The following is a 27,226-nucleotide window of genomic DNA, read 5'->3' as shown; positions in this document are numbered from 1 at the left end:
TGATCCTTACATTTGCATGAAAACTCATGTCAAACCTCAGGGTACAGGATATAGCATGTAACTGTGACTAATGTCTGTTATTAATGGGAAATTGTTTTGTGTGAAATATATTGCCATAACTAAAATTGTCAATGAAGGTTGATATGTTTGCAAAATAAGTTGACTTGAAGTCAAATGCTTTGTATTTCATCAGAACAGTGTGAATATAAGCAATCCAAATATTTGCAGTAATGCTTACATTGGACTCCATTACTCTCCCTGGTAGTTGCCAGATGCTTATTCAAACTGTTTGTAATCTTGGTGTGGGAGATGACCGTGAGCTGAGCTTTCAGTTACACGCAGTCCAGTTATTTGCATTTCTCTAACAAAGCCCCAAGTCTGCCACTGTCTCAGCACATCTGAGACTGAACCTGCATCCATCCATTTATTGTGCTAAACTATTCCGAAACATCGCTGAATTGACCTACCATCTTTCACCATCAACAAACCAGCTTATCTAACATTCTCCTATTTGTATTAAAAAATACACCAAGTTCTGTTCATCCATCACCACCGTGCTTAGAGTTCCTTCTGTTAAATGATTTCTGAGTTTTTGAATTGTCTTCCTGGTTTTCAAAGCCATCGTTGTTCTCACACATCCCTGACTTTGTAACCTCTCGCAACTGTACAACCCTCTAAGAGATTAGCAGTGGTTAGCACTGCTGCCTTGCAGCGCCAGAGACTTGGGTTCAATTCCCACCTCAGGCGACTCTGTGTGGAGTTTGCACATTCTCCCCGTGTCTGTGTGGGTTTCCTCCGGGTGCTCCGGTTTCCTCCCACAATCCAAAAATGTGCAGGTTAGCTGAATTGGCCATGCTAAATTGCCTGTAGTGTTAGGTGAAGGGGTAAATGTAGGGGAATGGGTCTGGGTGGGTTACGCTTCGGCGGGTCGGTGTGGATTTGTTGGGCCGAAGGGCCTGTTTCCACACTGTAAATAATCTAATGTAATCTAAACTAGGATTTGCATTCCTACACTGATGGTCACTTCTGCAGCTCCATCTTAATTGCTTGACATTTGGAGGCCATACCTTTAGAGGTAGGGGCCATAAGACATTGAAGCAGAAGTGGACCATTCAGCCCATCAAGATTTGTTTGTTATTGCATGATATCACAGCTGATCTGACAATCCTCAACTCCACTCTTCAGCCTTTTCACATTAACCCTTAATTCCCTTGCTGATTAAAAATCTGTCTATCTCAGTTTTGAATATTGTTCATAATGGAACTTGAAACATTATTTGTGGCAAAGAATTCAACAGATTTATAACCATTTGAAGGAAGACATTTGTCTTAAATGTGCAACACCCTTTTGTCCTCTGGTCCTAGGGACTCTCACTTGAGGAAACAAATCTTACCCATCTTCCTTGTCAAGTTCTCTTAGCACCTTGTGTATTTCAATAAGATTGCCTTTCATTCTTCTATGCTCCAATGAGTGCAGGCTCAGTCTACTCAGCCTCTCTTCAGAAGAAAGTCCCCCCATACCTACCTCAGCTAAGTGAACCTTCTCTGGATTGCTTCCAATGCCAGTATTATCTTTCCCTAGATAAAGGCCCAAAATTGTTCACAGTATTCCAGCTGTGGTCTGACTAGCCATTTGTCACTTCTATAGTTTTAGCTAAATCTCCCTCCTCTTACACCACTATCCTCTTTGAAACAAAGGGCAGCATTCCATTTTCCTTCCATATTGCACGCTGAACTTTGAAGCTAGGTTTAATGATTCATTGATGAGAATTCCCAAATACCTGTTGGGACAGATCTTCTGTCCCCGTGTTCGTTTGGAGGAGAGAGACACCGGGTCTGATTAAAAGTATAAACAGGTTTAATGAGAGAGAATCGTACACAGTACAGTGAGGTGTCTAGCTCACTGGAGAAGGCGCGTTCTGAAATCTTTCCAAAACCCCTGCTTGATAGATTGTTCGCTAAGCTAACGCTACGTAATCACTCACACACGTGATCTCTCACAGACAAAGGCCTCCTGTGAACAGGCCTCGGCCTTGGCAGGTATCCACGAGATGGTCTGTCTCGTAAACAAGGTCTCCGAGTAAAGGCTGCCATTGTATTGGTCTGACCTTGGTAGTCCAGCTGCACAGGCAGTTTCGGTAAACAGTCCAAACAACAGCTCCGCAGCGCCCCCCGATTTCCCAAGAAGTAACTACATCTCTACCCTCCCTAGGCCTATGATATATCCATCCCAACATACCTCTATTCAGTTACTTTCCTTTTCTGTACTCTTTCTTTAGTTAAATAATATTCATTCCCTCTATTCTTGCTGCCAAAGTGTGAAACCTCACAATTTCCACATTATACTCAATCAACCAAGCTTTTGTCAATTCACTTAACTTCTCCATATCTCTCTGTGGACTCTTTGTGTCATCCTCATCACTTGACATGGCCCCTAAAGTTAATTGAAATGCCTAAACCTCACCTTTCATCCCCTCACTCCCCCTTTCAGAAAGTCATACAGTCATACAGTGCAGAAACAGGGCCTTCAGTCCAACCCATCCATGCTGACATGGTTTCCCAAGTTAAACTGGTCCCATCTCCCTTACAATCTTTCCTGTTCCTGTACCTGTCTGAATGACATTTAAATGTTGTAATTGTACCTGCAACTACCATTTCCTCTGCAAGTTCATTCAATCACCACTCTCTGTGTGAAAAAGATGTCCCTCGGGGTTCTTTTCAATCTTTCCCCTCTCACTTTAAACCTATGCCCTCTAGTTTTGAACTCCCTACCCTGGGGAAAAGACCTTTGCTATTCATCTTATCTATGCTCCTCATGATTTTATAAACCTCTGCATGGTCACCCCTCAACTTCCTACATTCCAAGGGGAAAACATTCCTAGCCTATCCAGACTCTCCTTAAACTCAAACCCTCCAGTCTCAGCAACACCTATGTAAATCTTTTCGGTATCCTTTCCAATTTAATAATATCCTTCCTTTAACATGGCTACCAGAACTATAACTTCTATTCCCAAATTGGCCTCACCAATGTCCTGTACAGCTGCAATATGATGTCCCAACTCTTATACTCATTGCTCTCACCAATGAAGACATGTGTGTCAAACACTTTCTTCATCACTCTGTCTACTTGGGACACCATTTTCAAGGAGTTATGTACCTGAATCCCTCTTTCGCTCTGTTTGACAACACTGCCCAGGGCCCCACCATTAACTATGTAAGTCCTGCCCTGTCTTACCAAATGCACACCTTGCATTTCTGTAAATTAAAATCCATTGGCCACTCCTCAGCTCATTGGCCCAGCTGATCAAGATCATGTTGTACTCATAGATAACCTTGTTCACTGTTCAGTATACCACCACTCCCAGCTATCTTGTGCCCTCTCTACATACCATAATGTTTGCTCTACAATCACTCATCAAAATCGACTGTGTAGTTTTCAGATTTATCCATTCAATATCAATGGAAAACATTTAACATTCCCTTTGGAAAAGCACAACTCACCATTTAATAAAATAAAAGCCTCTACCTAGTACTCTGACATTAATTCTGAGGGAAAATACATTCAACACTGTGGAAAAAAATGTTGGAATCCTTTTAATCTTATTGGACTTTATCAAACACACGATGAACCACATCAAAAGTCAATTCCTCTCACAACCCCTCAGATGAATGGAGCAACTGCTGTGCTGAAAACTATTAATACTTGAAGCTCAGACAAGTCCTTATAATGGCCACAGTTGTTCAAAACATAGAGTACTATTTTAAAGAACAGAAGCTGCTCATTTCATCTCAGTGCATTTCTCTCAAGATTGGTTTTCAGTTTTGGAAAATGTTAAGAGTGACAGTTAGCCTGTGGAGCACAATCAAAACCCAACTGCACAAGGAGGGAGCAGATGTAGAGGAAAAGTTACAGTGGGAGGAGACTCAATAGTGGAGGATACAGAGTAGCATTTCTGCAGCTGCAGAGCAGAATGATGTGTTGGCTGCCTGGGACCAAGGATGTCACTGAATGACCAAAGTGTATTCTGAAATCAGAAGATGAATAGGAAAAGGTCATGGTTTATATTGTTACCAATGACAGGTAGAAAGAGGAATGATGTCTGCAACAAAAGTTTAGGGGGCTGGGTAGTAATTTGAAAAGCAGGACAACAAAGGATAGATTACTCCCAGTTCCTCATGCTAGTGAGTGTAGGAATTGGAGAACAGAATGGGTGAAATGTGGTTGAAGAATTGATGCTTTAATTAAGGCTTTAGATTCATGGATTGCTAGGGCATTTCTGGGAACATGAGATTTGTGTAATTTGGACTTTAAACTGCAATGGGACTTACATCCTCATGAGATGGTTTGCTAGTACTGTTGGTGAAAGTTCAAACAAATTTGGCCACAGAATGGGACATAGAGTGTAGGCACTTTAGTGGATGATCCACAGACAAATGTTGAAGAAAAGCCAAGTTAGTCTGGCATTCATAGCATCTTTAGTCAAATTAAGACACAAGGGAGCTCATCAGGGTTTGATGGAACTTATTTTAATGAGACAGTAAGACAAATGAGTAGAGGATGCTGATTACCACATGATAATACGACATCTCTGCCATCATGAAGATATGGTTGAGTGAGGACCAGGACTGGTAGTTTTATAATCTGGACTGTGGAGTCTCCAAGTGAAACAGGGAGGGGTGTAAAAGAGAAAATAGTGTCCCAATTTTGATTGACAAGTCAATTATTGCAATGAGGAAGGATGAGATCTTACATGGTTCCTGAATTAAAGCATGTGGGTAGAAATGGGGGCAACCACTTTATTGGGAATCTGTTATAGACTCTCCCAAAGCTGAGTGATATAGAAGGACAGTAACAGAGGCAAATTTCAGAGATATTTGAATATGATAGGATAATAATAGTAGGAGATTTTAATTCCTTCCATATTAACTGAGATAAGCAAAATGTGAAAGGTTTAGAGTGGTTGGAATTCTTAAAATGTATCCAGGGGAGCATTTTAAGCCAGTATATCGAAAGTCCTGTAAGACAGGGTTTAGAACTGGACCTAATTTAAGAGAACAAAGCCAGGCATGTGGGAAAAGTATCAGTTCTGGTGATTGTGACCATAATTCGGTAAGATTTAAGGTTATTTTGGAAAAGGATAAAGGTGGAACAGAAATTAGGTTCTGTTTGGGTAAAGGCCAATATTATTATCATAATAAATGATCTGGCCACAGTGGATTGGTTATTTCTTAAGACCTACTTTAAGAGTTTTAAAAAACAAAGTAGTGAAAGTCCAAGACCAGCAAGTTGGATCAGAGGTTTTCGAGAATCCTTGATATTGAGGAATGTAAGATTGGATAAGGAAAGAAAGAAAAGTTGACAGTCGATATTGAAGACTTAGAAGATTGGAAGCTGTGGCAACATTAAAAAAAATTCAGAATAAAGCGAGGTGTAGTTTAAACAAAAGGAAAATGCAAAGTTGTTTAAATATGCATAAAGGAAACAATGCAAGCCAGGGAAATAGTGTACCTGTTCAGGACCTGAGTGCTATGCTGTGAGTGAAAGCAAAAGAAGTAGGTGAGATTTTAAATGCGTAATTTACAAATGTATTCACAATAAACAAGAATGATGCAGATATCTAAGTCAGGATTAAGGAAAATGCTATACTTTAATGAAATAATATTGACATGGAGAAGATATTAACAGCTATAGTGGGGTCTAAATTGTATACATCTCCAGGCCCAGATGAAGTGTATCCCAGGAGGCAGGGAAGGAGATAGCAGAAACCCTGCCATTAATGTCTAATTTATCTCTGGATAACAGTAAAGTGCCAGAGAACTAAAGAATAGTATTATTATTCAAGAATGGTGGGAAAGAGAATCCATGCAGCCAAAGGCTACTATGTCTAACATCAGAGTAGGGGATCTATTGGAAAAATGTACTGAGGGTTTGTTTGAATCTCCATTTGGAGACACAGGGGTTAAGCAAGGATAGCATGGCTTTGCCAGGTTAATAATATCTGACAAGTTTGATTGAGTTTTTCGAGGAGTCAACTAGATATATGGCTGACATTAGGACAGTTAATACAGTCTATATGGACATTGGCAAATTTTTTATCAAGGCCTCGTATGGAAGATGGAAGTTGGATCCAAAATTACATTAATGGCCAGAGGCAGTGATCGTCAAAGTTCTTTTTGACTGGAAGCCTGTCCAGTATCATATGACAAGATTGATGCTGGACCCGTTATTGTTTGGAGTGCATATTAATGATTGAGACATGAATTTAGGACATATAACCACTAAGTGAGCCTCATGTCGTGGTAGGGAAACTATTGGCAAAAATTCTGAAGGAGAGAACTAATCTCCATTTAGAGAGGCAAGGTCTCAACAGAAATTGCCAATATGGCTTTGATGCAGGGAAATCTTGCCTAACGATTCTGATTGATTTGTTTGAGAAATGTCTGAGTGTGAAAGTGAGGTTGTGTAGTTTATATGATCACCCATATGGGAGACTGCTAAAGACTGTTAGTGACAGGAGACAGAGGGTAATCATAGAAGGCTGTTTACTGAATTGGAGGCTGGTGCTGAGTCCCATATTCTTTGTGATATATATATATATATATATATATATATGTGTGTGTGTGTGATGAAGATGGGAATGTGGGAGGGTTGTGCATGACAAGTTGCATAGTTAACAATGAGACAAAAGGTCATAGGTTACAGAAGGATATAAAGAGATTGGTCAGGTGGGCAGATCAATAGCAGATGTAACTTCACCCTAACAAGTGTGAGGGAATACTTGATAAATGGTAGGACAGTAGGAAGCTCAGAGGAACAGAAGGATCTAGGGCTGCTCATCCACAAATCCCTGAAGGTAACAGGGCAGATTAATAGGGTAATTAAGAAGGCACATAGGACATTTGTATTTATCTGTTGAGACAGAGATTATATGAGCAAGGAGGTTATGTTGGACCTGTACAGGACTTTGGGTAGGCCATAGCTGGAGACTCTGTATACAGTTCTGTCACTGCACTATAGGAAGGATGTGCCCAGACTGGAAGGAGTGCAGAGCAGATTCACTAGATGTTACCTGGAATGGAGCAATGTTGTGATGAAGAAAGACTGGATACACTCAAGTTGTTTTCTTTGGATCAGAGAGATTGAGGAGGAAAATATTCGAGGTGTACACATTTATGAAGGGAAAGACAGACGGAATAGAAAGCAACTGTTCCGATTAGTTTAAGGCCCAATAACAAGGGGGCACACTTTTAAGGTGGAAGGCAGAAGGTTTAAAGGGCATTGAGGAAATTGTTTTTCTTCCCAGAACGTGGTGTGAATCTGGAAAGCACTGTCTAGGAGAGTAGTTGAGGTGGATAATCTCATAATCTTCAAATGTACTTGGATGAGCACTTGATATATCATAGCATTAAAATGTTGTGGGCCTAATGCTGGATAGTGGGTCTAGTGTAGATTGAACATAACTTTAGTGGTATAGACTCAAGGGGCAAAAGGGCTAATTCTGTAATGAATGATTCTAAGTTTGCAAATAACACAAAAGTTGCTGGTGTGTAAAATAGGGGGGAGGAAAGCCCTCAACTTCAGATCATTCTTGTTGGACTGGACAGATGGGCAGTACAATGGCAATTAATCCTAAAAATGTGGAGTGATGCAATTTGGCAGGTGTATCAAGTTAAGGGAGCAAACAATGAGTGATTGCACTCCATGAAGTACAGGGGATCAGAGAGACTTTGATGCCTATGTCGACAAATTCTTGAAGGCAGTAGGTCAAGTCGATCAGATGGTTAAGAAGGCATTTGGGACACCTGCCTTTCTTCGTCAATGCTCTGAATATGAAAGCAGGGTGCTTATAATTGAATAGTATAAGGTGTTAGTAAGGCTGTAACTCAAGTGTGGTGCACAGTCCTGGATATCACACTACAGAAAGGATTGGGATGTATGAGGGAGGATTCAGTGGAGATTCACCAGGATGTTGCTTGGGCTGGAGCATTTCAGCTATAAAGAGAACCTAAGTAGGCTGAGGTTGTTTTCCTTCGAGAAGAGAAGGATGAAAAATGGTTTTGATGGCAAAAAATAAGGGGCACAGACAATGTAGATATGAATAAACTTGTTCCCTTACTTGAGACATCACTAAAATGGCTTAAATTTAAGGTGAAGGGCAAGAAGTTTACAAGGGAATTAAGGAAGTTTTTTTGCCTAGAGGGTGATAGGTATCTGTAAGCAACTACATGAAAGGATGAGAGAAATAAATTTGTCACAATATTTAAGAAGTAATGGGCCAAGTGCTAGAAAATGAAACAAGAGTAAATATGTGCTTGATGGCCAAACAGCCACAATGAGTTAAAGGGTCTCTGCCTATGCTGTAAAACACCACAACTTTATTCTGAAAGGATAAACCCTATTTTTTAAACATTGTCCCAAGTCCTGGACTCTTCCACAAGAGGAAACTTCTTGAACTTGTCCATCTTGTCAAGATGATTCAAGATTTCAAACACTTTATTCAAGTCATCTCTCTCTCTCTTCTAAACTCCAGTGGAAACAGGCCCAACTTGACAATCTGTCTTCATAAGACAACCTGTTCATTATAAGTACCAATCTGGTAAAACACTTCAGAAATCTTTATAACCTTTCGTAAGAAGAGAAAACAAAACGATGTACATTATTCAAGATGTGGTCTCACCAATGCCTTACATAATTAAAGCACGAATACTTATTTCTCTGTTCAATTTCTCTTACAAAAACACCATCCCATTAGCCTTCTTGATCACATGATAGACCAAACTATTTTAAATCAAAATATTCAACTTATCTCTGTCTATCTGCAGCTTCCTTATGTCTTCCCAAAACACAGTCCTGCCTCTATTGTTGTTAACTGTGAGCCAGTGGGCTGACGAGAGTAATATGGGGTTTAGTTGGATAAATGCAAGCTATTGCATTTTGGTACATCAAACAAGGGCAGGACCTGAACAGTTAAATGGAGGGCCCCAGGAAATTTTGTTGAACAGAGAGGTGAAGAGGTTCAGGTCCATTGTTCTTGGAAAGTTGCCTCACAGGTTGACAGAGTGGTTCAGAAGGCTTTTAACACGTTTGTCTTCATTGCTCAGGCCATTGAGAATAGGAGTTGGACATCATGTTGAGGTTGTACAGGATGTTGGTGAGATGATTTGTGGAGTATTGTGTGCAGTTCTGGTCACCTTGCAATTGACAGGATATGCTTAAATTGAAGAAGGTTCAGAAAGGAATGACCAGGATCTTGCTTGGATGATAGGGTCTGAGTTATACGGATAGGCTGGATAGGCTGAGACATCTTTCACTGGAGTGTAGGAAGTTGAGAAGTGACCTTATAGAGATTTATAAAGTCATGAGGGGCAGAAATAAGGTGAATAGTAAAGGTATTTTCCCAAAGGTTGACGAGTTCCAAACTAGGGGCTAGAGTTCGAAGATGGGAGGAGAAAGGTTTAAAAGGGACCAGAGGGGCAACCTTTTTAAACATAAAGTGGTCATATGTGGAATGAATTACAGAGGAAATGGTAAGTGCAAGTACGTTTACAAAATTTAAAAGTCATTTGGACAGGTACATGATCAGGAAAGTTTAGAGGAATATGGGCCAAACACAAGCAAGTGGGAGTAGTTTAGTTTAGAAAATTTGATCGTCATGGATAAGTTGGGTCTGTTTCTGTGCTGTAGGACTCTATGACTCTGACTTCATGGCTTTGCTCCTTCCCCTAAGCACTAGCCCAGATTCTATAATTTTCTACTCATCATAACTTGTCAACTACACAACAATCCATTTATGCATATTCTGTTTTCTGTCAGTCATTCAGCTAGTCAATCATTTTACCCATGCTCATATGTTACCACTATACCATGAACTTTGCTTTTTCCAAAAAACTTAAGATGTATCAATTTATCAAATGGAAATCTGAGTACAGTACAACTGCAGGATCCCCTACGTGCTTAGCACATTATTCCTCCAAATAGCTGCAATAAATTGATCAAACATGATTTTCTTTCGATGAAATAAAACTGACTCTTCCAATGATTGTCTCTTATACAGTACATTCCCCAGATTAAAACCTCAATTTAATTGGCCTATCAATTTCAATTTTCTGTCTCATTCCCTTCTTGAATAGATGGTGGTACATTTGTTTCCTTTGAGTCTGAAGAAACCTTTCTCAAATAAAGGCAGTTTTAGAAAATTAACACCGATGTATCTACTCCCTCATTAACAATGTCTTTAATGACCCTGTGATGAAGTGCATCTGGATCCAAGGAGTTATTAGCCTTTCACTCAATCAATTTGTTTAGTAATGTCTACTTTGCATTTCTAATTTCACAAAATTCCTCTCTCCCTTCCACCTCAAAGGTAACACCAGGATTTATTTTAGAAATCCTCTTTACAAAGGTAAAATAATTGTCCATTTCATTCAGTATTTTCTTGTTATCTATACTTATCTCCACAGCCTCACTCCCGAGGGGACCAACATTCATGTTATTTACTCTTCCTTTTGAATGCCTGTCAAAATAACTTGCTATCAATTTTTATATTCGGACCTATTTTCCTTTCATAATCTAATTTCTTCCCCTTGATTAACCCTTTTAGACATTCTCTCCCAGATTTTATATTCCAACTCGTCACCTTGTTCAGTTTCATGCTTTTTTCTATTAAATCAATGTTTTTGCTAACTTCTTGAGTTAACCATGGATTTTGGATCCATCCTTTAGACTTTTTTTCTTTAGAACAGATATATAGTTATGCTGAGTATTCTGAAATATCCATTTAAACATCCATCACTGTTTGTGTTGATCTATTCCCTCACCTAATATGCCAGTTCACTTCCTCCAGCTCAGCTTTCAAGTTCAAGTAGTTTTGCTTATTCATCGTTTCATAGTTTCATAGTAATAGAAGCATGAGTAGGCCATTTGGCCCATCGAGTTTGCTCCAACACTCATGAAGATCATGGTTGATATATTCAACATCTTATTTCTTCCTACCTACATTACCTCCATAACCCTTAATTCCTCTACCATGCAAAAACCCATCCAACTCTATCTTGAATATATTTAATGAAGCTCTCTCTACTGCTTCCTAGGGCAGAGAATTCCATAGATTCACTACACTCTCAGAAAAGTAGTTCCTCCTCATCTTTGTCCTAAATCTATTCCCCCTAATCTTGAGGCTTTGTCCCGTGGTCCTGGTCTCAGCCATCAGTGGAAACAACTTGCTCACCTCTATCTTATCTATCCCTTTCATAACTTTTCTGTGTTTCTGTAAGATTCCCTCTCATCTTCTAAATTCTAGTGAGTACAGTCCAAGACAGCTCAACCTCTCATCATAGGGTAACACCCCCATCTATGGAATTAACCTGATGAGCCTCCTCTGCACCACCTCCAAAGCCAGTATATCCTTCCTCAAGTAAGGACAACAGAAGACTCCAACTGCAACCTCAACAACACCTTGTACAATTGCAGCAGAACCACCTTGCTCTTAACTTCAATTCCTTTAGTAAAGAAAGCCAATATTCTGTTTGCGTTCCTGATTACCTGCTGCACCTGCAAATCAACTTGTAGTGACTCATATACGAGCACTTCCAAGTCCTTCTGCACAACAGCATGCTGCAATCTTTCACCATTTAAATAATACTCTGACCTACTACTTTTACTTCCGAAGTGGATAGCCTCACATTTACCAGCATTGTACTCCACCTGTCAGACCCTTGCCCACTCACTGAACCCATCTAATACTGTCTGCACACTCTCCACATCTTCTGCGCAGTTTGCCTTTCCATTCAATTTAATGTCATCAGCAAACTTGGATACATCACACTCAGTCTCCTCTTCCAAATCATTTATATACATCATGAACAGTTGCAGGCCCAACACTGACCCCTGCGGCACTCCGCTCATCACTGATCTCCAACCACAGAAACAACTATATCACAACTCTCTGCTTTCTATTGGTTAACCAGTCCTCTATCCATCCTAGTAAATTCCCCACAACTCCATACATTCTTATCTTATGGATGAGTCTTATATACGGCACCTTATTGAACGCCTTCTGGAAATCCATATATACAGCATCCACCTGCTCCCCTCCATCCAACACACTTGTTACATCCTCAAAGATCTCCAGTAAGTTTGTCAAACATGACCTTCCCTTCCTGAATCCATGTTGCGTCTGCCTGATGGAACCCTTTCCATTCAGATGTCTCACTATTTCATCTATAATGATAGCCTCCAGCATTTTCCTGACTGCAGATGTTAAGCTAACTGACCTGCCTTTTGCATGCATTTTTTAGTCCTAGGTTTAGAGCTAATCTTCTAATTTTCCAACTGGATGTAAAATTCAATTAAATTTTGATTGTTGCTTTCACGTTCGGATCGTTTCTTAATCCTGTCACATTACACAATACCAAATCTAATGTAACTTGCTATCTCGTCTACTTCAAAATATGATGCTTTCGAATCTTCAAAAATTTTCAGTTAATTAGAGAGAGAGACACAAGGAATTTGTAAAGAGCATGTCATGTCAGATGACCTGATTAAATTGGACTACTTACATAGACCTTCAGAAAACTATTTTTGATAGATACACATCTGTTCATTGCATTAATTAATGACTCAAATGGTGGGATGGAAAAGTTGAGCTGACTGTGCTGATGCCACAAAAATATGCAGTAATGTAAACATTCTCAAACAAATCAGAAAATTATTGTCAGTTATTTAACAGATTAAGTGAACAGATAAATCAGATAAATGGATTTTGATGCAGGTGAAGATGAGACCATGTATTTTGGTTAGAGAACAAATCAGTAATGTTTCCTCATTTTATTAAAGATCCTTCAATAAAGGAGGTTTAAAGGGAATTTGTTGATTAGGTATGTAACTCATTAACATGTTGTGAATTAGTGTAGAAAAGAATCAAAAAGGTGGATGGAATGCTAACCTTTATCTCAATGAAACTAGAATACAAGAATCTATAAGTTATGCATTATCTATTAGGAGCCTTTCAGAGAATCAGACCGAAGGAATGATAAGTTGTTCTGGTAGCAAGTGCCATATACGTTTATTAGAATGATACTTAAGCTGTAAGGGTTAAATTATGAGGAGGGACAGCGCAAACTGGAATTGTATTCTCAGTAATTTAATCATGTATTGATTTGATTAAAGTTTTAAAATGTTAAGGAGTGTAAAGAAACTATATCGTGAAAATATTTCTGCTGGCTGGGCAGTCCATGAGTAAAGGGTAGTGTATAAAAGTTAGAGTCAGAACACTGAGGCATTAATCTAACAAACATTTTTTCCACAAGAGAGTGATTTGGAACACAAATGGCAATCAGTGCTATATTAACTGTCAGTTTTAAATCTGGAATCTGTCAATTTCTTTTATTCAATCATATGAAGGGATGCAGGTCAAAGAAGGGTATGCACAGTTAGGTAACAGATCAGTCACTAAATGACAGAACAGACTCTAGAAGCTACATGGACTACAACTAGCAATAAGACTTCGCTATTTGGCCATTGGAGCCTGTTCTGCCACTAATCTGATTTTAATCTGAACTCTCTATTTCGTCATGGACCTGGAAATCAAGATTTTTTTCTACCTCTGCCTTAAAAGTATTCAAAAATTCTGCATTCACTATCCTTCCAGGAAGGGAATTCGAAAGACTCATAACTCTAAAAAAAAATGTTTTCCTCATCTCTGTCGTAAATGGATAACCACTTTTTTAAAAAACTATAACCACTAGTTCTAAATTATTCTACATGACGAAACATCCTTCTGATGTCCAACCGGTCAAATCCCCTCACGATCTTCTATGTTTCAGTTAAAATATTTTTAATTCATCTGAATTCCAGAGCATCCGGGCCTAGCCTAGCTAGCCTTTCCTCATAAGAAAATTCACTCATCCCAAGTTTTAGTCTAATAAAGCTTCTCTGAACTACTTCCAACACATTAACATCCTCCCATAAGTACGGTTACCAATACTCATAGAGACATAGAGGTATACAATACAGATTGAATCTGCACTTAAAAAATAACCTCATCACCGATTGACACATGGCTCGTGGTCTTGAATGTTGTGACATTTCAAGTGCTCGTCCACTTTATAATATTTCCTATCTCTACTATCTTTACTTTGGATACAACTTTACAAGTTACTCTGGATGCCATGTTGCCTTCTTGATCAGTCTTCTATGTGGGACTTTCTCAAAGGCATTGCTGAAATCCATGTAAACTACATTATCTACATTCCCCTCATCTACACACCTGATCATCTGCTTGGAAATTCAGTCAAATTTGTCAGGCATCATTTCCCTCTGACAAATCCATGATGACTATTCCTAAACAAATTTTGCCTCTCTAAATGGAAATTAATTCCCTCCTTCAGAATTTTCTCCAATAATTTCCCTACCTCCAATGTGAGACTCACTGGTCTCTAATTCCTTGGTTTATCTCTGCCAGATTCTTGAAAAGTGGGGTCAAATTAGCTATCCTGCAGGCCTCTGGCACCTCCCTTGTGGGCAGAATAAAAGCAAAAGTGTGGGTCAGAGGCCCTGTAATTTCTTCTCCTACCTCCCGGGGACACAACACATCCAGGTCTGGCGATATTTCCACATTCAAGCCCCCAAAAACCTCCAAAGCTCCACACTTTCTTTCACTTTTGGATTCTTTAAGGAGCATCATCTTACCTCCTCTTCCTCCTCCTTTCAATGCTGGTCCATTGATCATGTAATCCACTGACAATTTGGATTAGTTTTATGATGAGATAGATTGGATATATAGAGCAGCAAAGTGGGAGAAGGCTGTAAGACGATGCCTTTGATGCCCAGAGAGGCTTCTGCTCCAGGGCTCATTTTTTTTTACAAATTACATCAGCATCCCAAATGAAATTACTGACCTACTGACTGGCTGAACTAATAATTGGAAATGGATTAATGGTGCTGGAAAAGCATAGCAGTTTAGGCAGCATCCGAGGAGTGAGCTTGAACAGATCAAAACCCAACAACAATCTAATTACTTTGAGGAGAAAGTGAGATCTGCTAATGCTGGAGATCAGAGCTGAAAATGTGTTGCTGGAAAAGCACAGCAGGTCAGGCAGCATCCAAGGAACAGGATCCAGCATCTGCAGACCTCACTTTCTCCTTGAAGATTTTAACCTACTGCACATTCCTGATGAAAGGCTTATGCCCGAAACGTCGAATTTCCTGTTCCTTGGATGCTGCCTGACCTGCTGCGCTTTTCCAGCAACACATTTTCAGCAACAATCTAATTACCTCAAGTTAACTACTGAACTAAAAATCCAGCTGTTCGTAACCAAACAATATAAGCAGGCTGCAAATTAGACACTTGACAAAGATTTACAAAAATATTAGACTTAGTCAGCCATGGTTCTCACCCAACTGACAAAACAGAGATATTTTTGGTGGATGAAAAGGCATCTTCGTTTACCTAATAATTAGAAATGATCGTAGTAACATTGGATTTGCACCACTGTGAACTTAGAATCATTGATGGTAAGACATAACCTGGAGCCCTATCGATGCAGATCTGGTTCCATGTGATCTGATATCCATGTGATATAGCTCCTTTCACCTTTCTTTACCATTAACATTTAACTATGAACTTTCTATCCACATTCCCCACCCTCCCAGCCCACAAATCTCTTTCACTTGAAGCTGTAATCTCTTACAGCATTCTTATTTCCCTGAGAGGACATTCAGGATGTAGGTGCTCTCTTGTTTCCACGGAGGGACAAAACATTGATAGAATGGATAGGCAGGTTCTAACAATGGCTGTGCGACACAAAATGTTTTGAATGTAGCAGCAGTGAACACCAGTGAAGAAAAGATGGATTCAAAAACAAAATTCCAGGAACTGAATCATCTCAATCTCTTGAAAAGGAAGTGAAAATTTCACCTTTCTTTTCTGTCTGCTTTCCTCTATTTTTGGGCCAAATGTAAGAGATGAGAAGAACAAAGGATGTTCTGAAGATTTTGTCATTAATCAGATGGTAAAGGTATCTCCACTACTTCTGGAGAAGAAATTTCTCTTTCTATTAGTTGTGATATCACTTCAACAATAGCTGCAACATTAAACTTCTGAGGTGCAAGCTGGGACATCTCAGGAGCTCTTTGAGATTGTACCATCATGGCTGACAGAATAATCTGCCAAACCAGAGCCATGAGGAAACACTTGTGTGATACTTGATTTGTAAAGCAATTTGAAAGAAAAACATCCATCCTCAGGTAATCTTTGTCATTGATAAAGAACAGAGGAGACCTGTTTTCCCTGACCAGGTTTTTATTTGAAAGACTTGGTCATTTTATGTTAACTGTGGCAGCAATTTTTCTTCACCTGAATGGTCTATGGGATCTTCGAACTTGGAACATAGCCTTTTCATCCACCAAAAATATCTGCCTGTTTTGTCAGTTGGGTGATAACCCTGGCTGACTAAGTGTAATATTTTTGTAAATCTTTGTCAAGCATCTAATTTGCAGCCTGTTTGGTTACGAACAGCTGGATTTTTAGTTCAGTAGTTAACTTGAGGTAATTAGATTGTTGTTGGGTTTTGATCTGTTCAAGCTCACTCCTCTGTTCAATTTAAATTTAGCAAAGGATATCTCTGCTTTCGCAATGGGCGGCACGGTGGCACAGTGGTTAGCACTGCTGCCTCACAGCGCCAGGGACCTGGGTTCAATTCCCGCCTCAGGTAACTGACTGTGTGGAGTTTGCACGTTCTCCCCGTGTCTGCGTGGGTTTCCTCCGGGTGCTCCGGTTTCCTCCCACAGTCCAAAGATGTGCGGGTCAGGTGAATTGGCCATGCTAAATTGCCCATAGTGTTAGGTAAGGGGTATATGTAGGGGTATGGGTGGGTTGCGCTTCGGCGGGTCGGTGTGGACTTGTTGGGCCGAAGGGCCTGTTTCCACACTGTAAGTAATCTAATCTAAGCTCAGAAGGTTGATTTTGTTGGCTTTGGATGAATAAAACATTCATGTGCTTCTGTAGTTTGTTGGTGGGTTTCCTCTCTGGCCTCCAGCTGCTATTTTGACAGATGAACAATGTCTGAGCATTAAATATTAATGTGATGCTCTTTGGCCTGGAGAATCTCTTTTACACTGGAAAGCTTCTTCTCCGCTGCTTTAAATTGTTGTCTCGCTTCTTGGTCGGCCATTGCTGAGGTTTGAAGGTTTTTCTCTCTGAATATATCAAGCCGACAGTGGTATTCTATGGTGCACGCCTGCAAATAATTGCTGCATATAACCAATTTCCATCTGTGCAAGTGTGACACCATCCATCCTCACTGAAGATCCAATGGTGTTAAACTTATTTTGAAGTTCTGAGACTGCATCTTTACAGGATTGAAGATATCTTTCTCACTCTCAAATTTTTGCTATATTAGGTCCTATGTTACTCTACTAGCTGTAGATAAATATTTCTAAAGTTTCACGCACTTCTTTATGGCACTGGCACAAGGCTGCTTCCTTGGCTTTCCAGAAGTCTGCTGGACATTTATACTGGAAAATATTTTTTCATCGAATTGTGACTGCAGTTCCTGTTACTACACCCCTGGGCAGGTTTTGTCAGGATATAAATAACTTTAATTTTTTTTTTCTAGAAGGGACTGATTATCCTCAAAAGATCAGTCCCCGTGCTCCGTAACGGTCTGCTCAGAACCCCAGAAGCACAAGAAGGTGCAAAATATCAGGTTCAGGAAAATGAATGACTGTGAGCTGGTTTCCTCCCTGTAGCTATGTTCTAAAACAATAAATCACTGTCAGGAATGCCCTGCACCATCTTTGGCACTCTCTTCACCCAGCTTTTGGCCCATCCTTTCACATTAAATCTGAAATGTCTTTATTTACAGAAATCTGTTCACAGTTAAGTGCCTAATGCTACGCCACCACCTCTGTTTAATAAAGTGTCCTGGTCATTAGGAATTATGTATAAGGTCTCCTTAATCTCTTTTTCACTGTAGCAAAGTGTAACATGCACATGACCTCTCACTCTGATACTTGAATTTCCCAAACCCCAATGTTTAATGGAGTAGAATTTGAGGATTTCACACATCAATCTGGGGCGAAATTCTGAAGGATTGATACACCTACTCCAGTATCCAGTTTGAAATATTGGTGTCCCTGCTATTTACTTTATTCTCTGCATACCAAAATCATTGTTCCAAATCTGTACCATCAAGGAAGTTAAATTCTTTCTGTGGTCATGTTACTTCTACCAAGAAGATTTTATTCTGCTCCTCTGCAGCCTCTTACAGCTGGGACTTCTGCAGGCTGCTGTTGGCTGTGCTTAATTTTCTGTCCTGCTACTACAACCTTGGTCTCTTTCTTTGCTCTCTTGACTATAAAACTGGTTGGAGTAGGACTCCACTGGTAGATTTATTTCCTGGCTTATGGATCATGTCTTGGATCATTTCATCAATCATTTCCTGTTCCTTTGTGCATTAACTGTTGGTGAGCTTTCTGTGCTACTTCAATTAATGTGGCTGATTGATTTCTAACTTTTAGTATTGTACATGGGACTACTTCCACGCTGCTTTTCTCAGCATCTGAGCGAGGTCCCATTTCATGATTAAGTGTCACCCGCCAGCCAGCCCATCCCACCACTGAAGTCCACTTCAGGTAATTTGCCAACTCTGGGTTTGGAACCCAAGGGTTGGTCCCATGGTTTACCATCAACAATCTTCACTTAAAGATTTTACCACCCACTGCTGATTCCATGGGTTTGGTCATTGTTACCACTTATACTTCTGTGACTGAATATTAACAAGCTATAAAGAAAGGGCAGGAAGAGAGAACATTTTGCTTGGATCCCTGCAGTCTCAAATTCCATTTCTATGTAATATGACATTATGATACAGCTCCCTTTGCACATACCCAGTAGCTGCACTAAAAGGTATAGATGACTTTTCTTGACAGTTAGCACACTTGAACGACTCAACATTACCGTTCTGTACAGTCAGTGATGTGGATTAAAGGCAACTGTATTCATGACAGAGAGCTCAAGTATTTCTGCTTGGCTCTAGGAAATTCTCTTTTGAACTCAGTCCAGCTCCTAGCTGGTTTGATCTATTGGGGAAGCCATTATAATTCACTCCTCAGGTTTAATGTTGAAGATGGGTTCAGTTAATGGCACAAGGAGGCATTTTTCTGATTTAAAGAAGGAAATGTACTAATGATACGATCAGAATCGCAAACATAGGAAATCTAACTCTCAGAGCACAGTATTCAGACCACCATATCTGTGCTGTGTCATAAGCTGACCCATCCCCATAACTTTACTCAACCATTCTCCACTCAGATTTTGTCAGATATGTATGCAGATCTAAAATATCCATTGTGGTGTCAAGTTTCACATATCTAGAGATAGCACTGGAATGTCCATTTTCTCTCTCTGCCTCATTATTTTCAGACTGCTTACTTGACATCCAGTCCATCAATTTGACATTGAGTCCATCCTGCTACATGCTTCAGCTGCATATTACGCGCTCTGCCTTTGTTTTCATCCCAATCCTCATCCTTCTCCAGTTCAGCCAGAGTCTTAACTTCTTGTAATCTGTTCAACTGAGTTAAGTTTCAGACCCTGTGTAGGCAATGATTTCTTATAACATAATAATATTGTCTGCCATACGCTTCCATATTTGTTGAAAGCCAAATTGGCACCTTTGTCTCTTCCAAACTTCACAGCTCCAACTTGTCAGACATGCATCCTCCACTATTTTAGTAAAATATGGTTAGACCCATGAGCTGATGCTCCTCACTGTTCCTACCCATCCACCCAGATGCTCCATATTCACATCACTATATCCTTATTCACCTACATCCCACCTCATTGCATCACCTTTTACTTCTCCAAAACAAAACTTTCAGAGTTGCTCACTCAACTAGTTTCCATTATGGCGATATTACACGAGCCAAGTGGAGATAAAAGAAGAAACTTCTAACAATTTAATAGACAGATGATTCACATTCATTTATTTTTTATTTAGAAAATCATGAAATCCAGACAAAGATTTTCAATCTCCACAGATGGATGTGTGTTATAAAAATAAATTTCAATTCACTAACTATACCAAAGACAGCCAATATTTCAATAGACTCTTAAAACTATCAATGAAAATATAAACTCAGCCCTACAGCTGCCATCAGTAATTTTGGAGCATGCAAGTAAACTCACTTGTAACAATAACCCTGAGAAACTGTCAGCAATGAAGTCTATAGAACAGGTGGTGAAGATGTTTTCCTAAGGTATACCAGATGGCCTGTCAATCAGTACACATGATGAACTTTTTTTAAAATCAAAATGGCATTGCAGCCTAATTTTCCTTTTCACTTTACTTCCTTTAAAAGAAAAATCCTCACTGAAACATGTCTTGCATTTATGGAAAAACAAAAGTTCTGATAAAATATAAGCTGTCCAATTCAGTTGTTGGTTCTTAAACCAATGTTTGATGCGCCTGAATAATAATTTAATTTTAAGACAGGAAGAAATATTCTGGTGTTGCATCAATGCTTTCTTGGACTACTTCATAATCACTTAAGCCAATTTTAGTTTTTCACATGTTCTAATGAGATTGGGATGATTCTTGACTTGTAACTTGACATTGGCCCAATTGACAAAGTTTCAAAAATTATTTTGATTGAAACATCTGGGTTGTGCACAAGGGGGGATCTCAACGAACAAGTACAATTTATTTGAGAAGACAGTGCGTGGTTCTTTCAGCAATATCTCCTCAAATTTGAGTTTTGCTTTGCAATTAGAGGTTAGGTTTGCTGTCTCTGCAATTCCAAAACACGTCGAGAGCAAATATCACTGTTGTTCACTTCTAGCCTACAATTTTCAGTCTATTAATTTTTAAGAGTGATAAGATCATGGAAAGGGTTGGTAATTTAATGAAAAACATTGCTGGTAAGAGCACAGAAGTGGCAAATTGACATTTTAATATGCAATGTGGAAAGCTGAATGATAATTCATTAATGCAGTAAATCATGTTTAATTCATTGCAGTCAAATGTTAAATTAGGGACATTGTAATTATTGCTAATGATGATGAGCAATGATAAATAAGTAGACATAAATTTTGAAAATGGAGTTTGAAAGTTTACATCTGCTGGTCTAAGGAGAATATGAACGACCTCTGTTGAAGACATCTTTGGAAAAGTGAACATTAAACATACTTTTAAGTGGACCAAAATGTCCAGATTACAGAGGAGGAAGTGCTGGATGTCTTGAAATGCATAAAGGTGGATAAATCCCCAGTACCTGATCAGGTGTACCCTAGAACTCTGTGGCAAGCTAGAGAAGTGATTGCTGGGCCTCTTGCTGAGATATTTGTATCATTGATCATCACAGGTGAGATGCCAGAAGACTGGAGGTTGGCTAATGTGGTGCCACTGTTTAAGAAGGGTAGTAAGGACAAGCCAGGAAACTACAGACCAATGAGCCTGACATCGGTGGTGGGCAAGTTGTTGGAGGGAATCCTGAGAGACAGGATGTGTGTGTATTTGGAAAGGCAAGGACTGATTAGGGATAGTCAACATGGCTTTGTTTGTGGGAAATCATGTCTCACAAACTTGATTGAGTTATTTGAGGAAGTAACAAAGAGGATTGATGAGGAAAGATGTGATCTATTTGGACTTCATTAATGCATTCGATAAGGTTCCTCATGGGAGACTAGTTAACAAGGTTAGGTCTCATGGAATACAGGGAGAACTAACCATTTGGATAGAGAACTGGTTCAAAGGTAGAAGACAGAGAGTAGTGGTGGAGGGTTGTTTTTCAGACTGGAGGCCTGTGACCAGTGGAGTGCCACAAGGATCGGTTCTGGGTCCACTACTTTTTGTTATTTACATAAATAATTTGGGTGTGAGCATAAGAAGTACAGTTAGTATGTTTGCAGATGACACCAAAATTGTAGTGGACTGGCAAAGAAGGTTACCTCAGATTACAACAGGATGGGCCAATGGCCTGAGAAGTGGCAGGTGGAGTTTAATTCAGATAAATGCGAGGTGCTGCATTTTGGGCAAGCAAATTTTAGCAGGACTTATACACTTAATGGTAAGTTCCTATCGAGTGTTGGTGAACAAAAGACCTTGGAGGTGCAGGTCCATAGCTCCTTGAAAGTGGAGTCGCAGGTAGATAGGATAGTGAAGAAGGTGTTTGGTATGCATTCTTTTATTGGTCAGAGTATTGAGTACAGGAGTTGGGAGGTCATGTTGCGGCTGTACACGACATTGGTTCGGCCACTGTTGGAATATTGCATGCAATTCTAGTCTCCTTCCTATCGGAAAGATGTTGTGAATCTTGGAAGTGTTCAGAAAAGATTTACAAGAATATTGTCAGGGTTGGAGGGCTTGAGCTACAGGGAGAGGCTGAACAGGCTGGGGCTGTTTTCCCTGGACTGTCGGAGGCTGAGGGGTGACCTTATAGAGGTTTGCAAACTCATTAGGGGCATGGATAGGATAAATAGGCAAAGTCTTTTCCCTGGGGTTGGGGAGTCCAGAACTAGAGGGCATAGGTTTAGGGTGAGAGGGGAAAGATATAAAAGAGACCTAAGGGGCAACTTTTTCATGCAGAGGGTGGTACGTGTATGGAATGAGCTGCCAAAGGATGTGGTGGAGGCTGGTACAATTGCAACATTTAAGAGGCATTTGGATAGGTATATGAATAGGAAGGGTTTGGAGGGATATGGGCTGGGTGCTGACAGGTGGGACTAGATTGGGTTGGGATATCTGGTCGGCATGGACGGGTTGGACCGAAGGGTCTGTTTCCATGCTGTACATCTCTATGACTCGATAAGTAGTCAGAGGACCCAGAGGAAGGATGGGAAATCCCTCCCATGGTAACTCTGGTTAAATACGCCAATGATCCCCCCTTCCTCTACCCTGAAGCCTCCATCTTTGTTGCCCACCACTTTATTTCAGGAATTTGGAGAGAATTTGCCTACCCATATGTCATTGGTTATTCTTTCACTGATGAAATGCAAACTGCCAGGACAACCCACCTTAATTGGGTTAGTGATATTTCAAACTAGTTGTATTCTATTCAACAGAATGCCAAGCTGCTGCCATTCTCATCAATTGGAAACTTTCATGCTGTTGTGAATGTACCTGGGAATTATCCCAGTGCAGCACCTCAAGATTTCACAATTTCATGCTCTGTCATGCAACTGGTGAGATTGTGTCTTAAATTAAACTATAGCTTTCACATTTGTTTTTGGAGGTTCTTTATCATTTGATCATTTTGAGGTGTAGTAATGGTTTAATTCCAAATGTACTGAAGGTAAAAGCACTAAATTTCTCAGGTACACTCCAGTTGATTTTCCCATATTGGTTGGAACATTCATCTAGATGGATATGTTCACTCTTGTGTAATGCAAATCCATCTTATTCAACATACACAATTATTGTTTTTTTTTGGTGAAAAAAATGACATTTGTTCAGTAAGGATATTAAATCCCTCACTCTATCATGATCATTAATCCAAGGGAACAACCCCTGGTTAAATTAAGTGCTTGAGAGAGCATGATAGAAGAGCAGCAAGTAAATGTAAAAGTGAAGTACCAACCTTTTGAAGCTACACTAAATGGCTACAAGAATACTAAGCAGCAGATGCAGTCTGCCAGAGAACATGACATCGGCAACTGATCAGATCGAAACACAACAACATGCAAGATGATGCTCCACAAACATCCACATCTGCAATGATGACAGACTCTAGCATATCAGTACAAACGAATAAATTACAAGGCTGAAACATTTGTCAAAAGTTTCATCCAGAAGTGTTCAGTTGATAATTTACCATTACTTCTTCCTCCAATACCCAATGCCCCGGAAGCTAGTTTTCAGCTAATTAATAAGAAATTGCTAACTCCCTTTGATACAGCAAAGTGTATTGGTCCTGATAGTATTTCCAACTGTAATGAAGATGTAAAAAATGAGGTCTGCAGATGCTGGAGATCACAGCTGCAAATGTGTTGCTGGTCAAAGCACAGCAGGCCAGGCAGCATCTCAGGAATAGAGAATTCGACGTTTCGAGCATAAGCCCTTCATCAGGAATAAGAGAGAGAGAGCCAAGCAGGCTAAGATAAAAGGTAGGGAGGAGGGACTAGGGGGAGGGGCGATGGAGGTGGGATAGGTGGAAGGAGGTCAAGGTGAGGGTGATAGGCCGGAGTGGGGTGGGGGCGGAGAGGTCAGGAAGAGGATTGCAGGTTAGGAGGGCGGTGCTGAGTTGAGGGAACCGACTGAGACAAGGTGGGGGGAGGGGAAATGAGGAAGCTGGAAAAATCTGAATTCATACCTTGTGGTTGGAGGGTTCCCAGGCAGAAGATGAGGCGCTCCTCCTCCAGCCGTCGTGTAGTTGTGTTCTGCCGGTGGAGGAGTCCAAGGACCTGCATGTCCTCGGTGGAGTGGGAGGGGGAGTTAAAGTGTTGAGCCACGGAGTGATTGGGTTGGTTGGTTCGGGCGGCCCGGAGGTGTTCTCTGAAGCGTTCCGCAAGTAAGCGGCCTGTCTCACCAATATAGAGGAGGCCACATCGGGTGCAGTGGATGCAATAGATGATGTGTGTGGAGGTACAGGTGAACTTGTGGCGGATATGGAAGGATCCCTTGGGGCCTTGGAGGGAAGTGAGTGTGGAGGTGTGGGCGCAAGTTTTACATTTCCTGCGGTTGCAGGGGAAGGTGCCGGGGGTGGAGGTTGGGTTGGTGGGGGGTGTGGATCTGACAAGGGAGTCACGAAGGGAGTGGTCCTTGCGGAACGCTGATAGGGGAGGGGAGGGAAATATATCCTTGGTGGTGGGGTCCGTTTGGAGGTGGCGGAAATGGCGACGGAAGATACGTTGTATGCGCAGGTTGGTGGGGTGGTAGGTGAGAACCAGTGGGGTTCTGTCTTGGTGGCGGTTGGAGGAGCGGGGCTCAAGGACGGAGGAGCGGGAAGTGGAGGAGATGTGGTGGAGGGCATCGTCGATCACGTCTGGGGGGAATCTGCGGTCCTTGAAGAAGGAGGCCATCTGGGCTGTGCGGTGTTGGAATTGGTCCTCCTGGGAGCAGATGCGGCGGAGACGAAGGAATTGGGAATATGGGATGGCGTTTTTACAGGGGGCAGGGTGGGAGGAGGTGTAGTCCAGGTAGCTGTGGGAGTCAGTCGGTTTATAATAGATGTCTGTGTTGAGTCGGTCGCCCGAGATAGAAATGGAAAGGTCTAGGAAGGGGAGGGAGGAGTCTGAGACAGTCCAGGTGAATTTCAGGTCGGGATGGAAGGTGTTAGTAAAGTTGATGAACTGTTCAACCTCCTCGTGGGAGCACGAGGCAGCGCCGATACAGTCATCGATGTAGCGGAGGAAAAGGTGGGGGGTGGTGCCAGTGTAGTTGCGGAAGATGGACTGTTCCACATATCCTACGAAGAGGCAGGCATAGCTGGGGCCCATGCGGGTGCCCATGGCAACTCCTTTAGTTTGGAGGAAGTGGGAGGATTGAAAAGAGAAGTTATTCAGGGTGAGGACCAGTTCAGTCAGTCGAAGGAGGGTGTCAGTGGAAGGGTACTGGTTGGTGCGGCGGGAAAGGAAGAAGCGGAGGGCTTTGAGTCCTTCGTGATGGGGGATGGAGGTGTACAGGGACTGGATGTCCATAGTGAAAATAAGGCGTTGGGGACCGGGGAAGCGAAAATCCTGGAGGAGGTGGAGGGCGTGGGTGGTGTCCCGAACGTAGGTGGGGAGTTCTTGGACTAAAGGGGACAGGACCGTGTTGAGGTATTGGGAGATGAGTTCGGTGGGGCAGGCAGGTTTGTGGATTTTGGGCAGGAGGTAGAAACGGGCGGTGCGGGGTTGTGGGACTATGAGGTTGGAGGCGGTGGATGGGAGATCCCCTGAGGTGATGAGGTCCTGGATGGTCTGGGAGATGATGGTTTGGTGGTGGGAGGTGGGGTCGTGGTCAAGGGGGCGATAAGAGGAGGCGTCTGCGAGCTGGCGTTTGGCTTCAGCGGCGTACAGGTCAGTGCACCAAACTACCACCGCGCCTCCCTTGTCTGCGGGTTTGATGGTGAGGTTGGGATTGGAGCGGAGGGAGTGGAGGGCTGCACGTTCTGAGGGTGAGAGGTTGGAGTGGGTGAGAGGGGTGGACAGGTTGAGTCGGTTGATGTCACGGCGGCAGTTGGCTATAAAGAGGTCGAGGGCGGGTAGGAGGCCAGCACGGGGTGTCCAGGTGGATGGGGTGTGTTGGAGGCGGGAGAAGGGGTCGTCAGAGGGTGGGCGGGAGTCTTGGTTCTGAAAGTAGGCACGGAGGCGAAGGCGGCGGAAGAATTGTTCAATATCTCGCCGCGTGTTGAACTCATTAATCCGAGGGCGTAGGGGAATGAAGGTGAGGCCCCTGCTGAGGACTGATCTTTCATCCTCAGAGAGGGGGAGATCTGGAGGGATGGTGAAAATCCGGCAAGGCTGGGAGCTAGGACCTGGTGTGGGACTGGAGCTGGAGCTGGAGCTGGGGGCGGGGTTAGGGGCAGGGACAGAGAAGATGTGTTCTCTAGAATTAGTGGTACAACTGGTCAAGCTATTCCTGTCTAGTTTAGAAAACAAGCATCAACCTGACAATGTTGAAAATAACCCAGTTATTTCCCATCCATAAAGCAACGGAGGATAGTGTAATCTGCCCTCATTCATCAACAAGATGTTGAAAAGTATAATCACTGAGTGTGCTGCTAAGCCAAATATACTCAATAATAAGCTGCTCGTTAATGTTCTAAATTGTTTTTTACCAAAGCTGCTGATGTTATTCCAAACATATTCAAAAGACCTGAATTCCAGAGGTAAACTAAGAGTGTTTGCCCTTGACGTCAACACAACATTTCACTGAACATTAAGAAGCCTCAGTAGAATCGCAGTCAGTAAGAATTAGGCAGGTATTTGGAGTAGAATCATAGAAATAAGCAATTAGCTCACATGCAAGTAATTAGAGTTGGCTGTGAGAATGCTCTTCATCAATGACACAATATAAGATCACAATCAATCGGTCACTCAGTTTATACTATGACCAGTTTTGATCACTATTGAGATGTTCCAGGGTAAGATGAAGTCAGTGAATATGACAGTAATGAGCTCTGGAAGTGTATATCAGCCAAAGTGCTGAGCACCAACCAAAGGCAACCATTGGGTATTTTTTGTATAGAGCTGATGCAAATAAATTTGCTTGATGAATTCAGGAATATCCAATTTCTATTGCAATCC

The 27,226-nt window shown here is 41.4% G+C and overlaps 1 protein-coding gene across 1 annotated transcript in view; it reads left to right on the top strand.

Moving 5' to 3' along the window:
* The window catches only part of csmd3b (CUB and Sushi multiple domains 3b), a 1,941,594-nt gene that overhangs the window by 1,177,866 nt on the left and 736,502 nt on the right, over positions 1 to 27,226 (top strand). The window lies entirely within an intron of this gene.

Source organism: Hemiscyllium ocellatum, chromosome 4 (genome assembly GCF_020745735.1).
Source record: "Hemiscyllium ocellatum isolate sHemOce1 chromosome 4, sHemOce1.pat.X.cur, whole genome shotgun sequence".
NCBI lineage: Eukaryota > Metazoa > Chordata > Chondrichthyes > Orectolobiformes > Hemiscylliidae > Hemiscyllium > Hemiscyllium ocellatum.
The sequence above is the reverse complement of the archived record's forward strand: the minus strand, read 5'-3'. Positions and strand labels throughout refer to the sequence as shown.